General features: G+C 37.8%; 1 pseudogene; it reads left to right on the top strand.

The window, feature by feature from the left end:
- The first annotated feature begins 2552 nt into the window (after positions 1-2552).
- Positions 2553-3506, top strand: LOC102480837 (UAP56-interacting factor pseudogene; annotated as a pseudogene).
- The last annotated feature ends 1202 nt before the right edge of the window (positions 3507-4708 follow it).

The following is a 4708-nucleotide window of genomic DNA, read 5'->3' as shown; positions in this document are numbered from 1 at the left end:
ACTCCCACATGATTGATTGTGGTTTAAGTTCCAGGCCCAGTGACTTGAAAATCACACCAGACAGGACCAGCAGTTAGTGTAATGGCTATGTTGTTGGACTCCCATGTAGTCGACTGCAGTTCAAGTCCCGGACCCAGCAGCTTAAACTCATGCCAGGCGCATGTGCGTGTGTGCCCAAGATCACGAGAGAATGGAGGAGAAGAGATTGTGGTGTGGCCATCCCCTTTGGGGGGGGGCGGGTGATTTCTTGTTTTCTGTCTCTGTCTTTCTGTCTTTCTGGCAAGCTCACGTGCCCGATAGCAAAAACCTCTCCAAAAAAAAAGGGAAAAAAATCACACCAGACATATTTTTATATGTGTCCAAGATCCCAGGAAAATGAAGGGGAAGTGATTGTGTCATGGCCATTCTCCCAGAAGAATTATTTCTCACTTTTTTTTCTCTCTCTGAATCTCTCTTCAGAAAGTTCACATGCCCTAATTCTAAGGCAAAAACTTCTAATAAAAAAAGAAACCAAAATCTACTAGAGATTTTTTTTTTAATTTAGGCTGATATGTAACTGGTTATATGAATATGTAAATACTGGGGAAATTCCTTCACTATTCAAAACCAAGCAGACTCACCTCGTGTGTGTGTGTGTGTGTGTGTGTGTGTGTGTGTGTGTTTTTTTTTTTTAACCCATTAAAGGCAAGGGCTGAAGATAACGTACTGATATATATGTTTTATATGTTTTATCTTAACTAAGCCAATCCAATTAGAATTCCCTGTATCTAAAACACTGCCTTTTACTTACTGGAAGACATTTTAGTGTGGTTTGTATATACTATCAAATAAAGGATACGTAACATTTTACATACCTTATAAATGATCTGTAAGATCAGATGCTTTTGAAAATCAGTGTGTTGAAATTAAGGGTCAAGTTAAGTTTTCCTTGAATACTTTTTTAAAATAATTATTTATTTAATTTTATTATTATGATTTTATTTTAAAATTTGACGAGAGAGGGAGAGTGAGAAAACAACCCACCAGGTCCAAGAGTTGTAATCAGCCATGTGGGAGTCCAGTGCCTTAATAATCATTCCACATGCTTGCTCTTTAAATCTCTGTTATCTAAGTCAGACTAAGTTATATTTCATAATTATCTTCAGACAACTGTTCAAAATCACATAAAAACTTGAATTTCAACATATGTGTAATTGGTAATGGTGCTTATGCCAATTTATAGAAGGATTAAATTAAAGGAGATATTCTATAAGCATAAAATCTGTCATCAAAAGACTTAAAATAAGTAAAAGCCAAATGACAGATTTAAAAATAATGAAGAAAGAAATAAAAAGAAGAAATAAAGAGAGAGAGAGAATGTGTGTGTGTGTGTGTGAGAGAGAGAGAGAGAGAGAGAGAGAAAAGAAGAAAGAGAAAGAAAAAGAAAGAGGAAAAGAAATAAAAGAGAAACAAAGGAAATATTTCAGAAGCCATGTCTAAACCCAGGAGATCATGTCAAGCCAGAGATGCCTTCCAGGACTTCTTTTTCTGAAGGAGAAGGAGACTTAGGGGCTTGAGAGATCCACTCAATGATCAAAACACTTATGGAATTATGACCAGCCCAGGCATTCTACCCATGCCTCCCTGGCCTCCCAGGCCTTTGCTGATCTTTTGGTGTGGCAAACCCCACTCCTCCACAGCCACAGCAGGAGGAGGAACAGTGGTCATGCTCAAGGGGCTCTCAGGAACTTCCTGTGTAGTCTTTGATAACAGGCACTGCTCCAAACTATTGACTCAGAATGCAGGTAGTCAGGTTTTATGTTTTGCTATCGGGTACATGCACTTCCCACTGGAGAGAGCCAGAGAGAGAGAGAAAGAGAGAGAGAATGAGAAAGCATCTGTTAAGGGATATGGACAAGCCACAATCCCTTCTCCTTCTTTCTCTTTGTACAATTTTCAGTATCTATGCACACATGTGTGGTGTATTTTTTAAGCCATCCAGTCAGGGACTTGAACCATGCAGTTGACCATGTAAGATCCAGAACCCTCACCATGACACCTGCTAGTTCAGCATTGTTTTTGAAAAAATTGTTAAAAGTGACCAGCAGGTGGTGTGGTGGGTAAGGCACTAGAATCCTGAATGACTGATTATGGTTTGAATTTTAGACACAGCATCTTATAAATCACACTGAGCATTGTGTGTGTGTGTGTGTGTGTGTGTGTGTGTACATGTGTGTACAAAAGTCCTTAAAGGAGAATAGAGGAGAAGTAATTGTAGTATGACTAGTCCAATGGGGGTGGTAATTTTTCACTTTCTTCCAATGTTTCTGTCTCTTTGGTGAGCACATGTATATTGTGGCAAATATATCCCCAAATAAAAACCACAAGATTGCTTCAAAGTTTATTATTTTCATGAGTAAAAGAGACAAAAAGAGGACTAGAGAGATCCATAGAGAAGCAGGCACTCTGCAAAGCATCTCAACACATTATCAGCAGCTTGTCTTTGAGCGAGAGTGGGAGGTGGCAGGCTCCAGCTCTGGCTTTCATGGCTGACTGTTCAGCGCAACATCTCCATGAGCCAGTTTGGTACCTGGTTGGTGGGAGCCATGGTGACCCAGTCGCCATCGCTGAAAGCTCACAGCAATGAAAACCCCAACAAAATTGATATGTCTTTGAAGGATATCATCAAATTGAATTGAAAGGACAGAAAGAAGCAGAATTTTCCAAGACTCAATAGAAGACTCCAGCAAAGTGGTGTCCAGCAATTCAGGATGAGAGTAAGGTGGGAAATCCACCAGAATTCTGGTTTTGGTAAGACTAATCTGAGCCACAGAGGAAGAGTAATGCCTGGAATGACATGTCCCTATGGAGTTATCACTGACCTTGTAGCTAGGAAGGCAACTGGAATTTGAAAAGGAATTAGCCCTATGAATCGTCCACCTCTAAGTGACAAGAATGTAGAATGATATTTTCCAGTGTTAAAAAGGAAGGCAAATCTTCTGAGACAAAATGAAGTGCAGAGTAAGCCAATTGCAGTTCTTAAGAGACCTAACCAGTTAAATAGAAAAAATAACATTCCAGCTCATTTTTCCAGAAGTGGAAATAAGTTAAGTCATCAGAAAGACACTCATTAGGCAACTTTTCTTTTCAGAAGAGGCCTGAAGGTCCAGGCCCAGTTGAACACAGAACAACTGCTAGATGATGTAGTAGCAAAGTGAACTCATCAATGGCAGACTTCTACCATAACTGGAGGAATTTTGACTGTTTCCATTGATAATCCTGGAGTATTACAATGCCCAGTAACTCCGAAACCGAGATTAACTTGTACTGCTGTATCCTCATTCTTAACAAAATGGGAGCAATCTGATGTAAAGAAAGTTCCTAAAGGTGTCCCCCTACAATCTGATATCAATAGTGCTGGGAAACAGACAGGGATGATGTTCAATGAATAATTTGGGATCCTGAAAGAACAAAGAGCCACTCTCACATTCAACAAAGGAGGAAGTCATTTTGTAACAGTGGGATAGATCTCATCCATGTCAGGAGGACTTTTGATTGATGACTGTGAAAAGTTTAATTGCTTGAAGAGTTTATCACATAAATTCAAGAAACTTCAAAATATTCACAAGCCTAAATAACTCTTTATTTTTATTTTTGAAAATTTTTAATTATCTGTTAAAACAAGAAACAAAAGACAAACAAGAAACAAACAAACAAAACCAACAAAAACCTAAAGAATAACAGGGAATATACCTATCTATTCTTAAAGATTTCATGATTGTTCCAGACAAACAATTCTGTATTTGACTCCTTTGGTTCCTCATGCAGCAGAAAGGCAGAAAGATAGAAATGGGTTATTTTTATGATAGAAGTATTTAGGATCTCATTGCCTTTGCCCATTTTTTACACATTGTCTTGGTAAATCTTGGTCTTCAGAAATGTGAGTAGGTTCCATTGTTGCTGTCATTTATTCTTTAAAGGTGTGCTGTTAATGGTGTGCTGTGATAAGTACAGTTGCCTTTTCTTTATTAGAGATATTTAAGAAACATTAGAATTCCAGTTTGGGGTTTTAAGATTTATGGGAATATCTTGAACTTGGTGCATTTTTTCAGGTAGTGTTATGTTAACCTCCCCATCCCCAGTTATAAATCTTTAGTGCTGAACTTTAACAAAAAATGTGGCTCTAGGCATTAATTCCAATTTAAAATATTATTCAAAGGCTATAAGTGCATATATACAAAGTTACCTGATAAGGTCTTGGAAAAGAAGATCTAATATAAAATTTTTACAGTCTATGTTTAGTAAATGAAGAAAGTATGAAAGGAAGTAGCAAGTTGAAAGATAAGTAACCAAGGTGAAAAACTTTAAAATGCAGGTCATAGGTATACTATTTGGATTTAGTGTAGTTACGAGTCTAGTGCCCACAAAAAAAATTTCAGATATATTAGAACCGTTATTAAAATGGATTGGGTCAGTTTAGATACTTTAATAGTAAAATTAATAGCCGTATTAATTTTATTTTAAAACTTTCTTATTTAAAAACTTTACACTTGGGGCCAGAAATGGCATGGTGGTTAGGTTGCTGGATTCCCATATTACCAACCATGGTTTGAGTCCCAGACACGGTAGCCTGAAAATCATGCCAGGTGTGTACAAGTGTCCAAAATCTTGAAAGAAGGATAAAGGAGAAGGGATTGTGGTAAGGTCACCTCCTCCCCCTGTGGGGGGA

Source organism: Tupaia chinensis, unplaced genomic scaffold (assembly GCF_000334495.1).
Source record: "Tupaia chinensis unplaced genomic scaffold, TupChi_1.0 Scaffold144557_1, whole genome shotgun sequence".
NCBI classification, from domain to species: Eukaryota; Metazoa; Chordata; class Mammalia; order Scandentia; family Tupaiidae; genus Tupaia; species Tupaia belangeri.
Note: the sequence above shows the minus strand (reverse complement) of the source record. Positions and strands in the feature narration are given on the sequence as shown.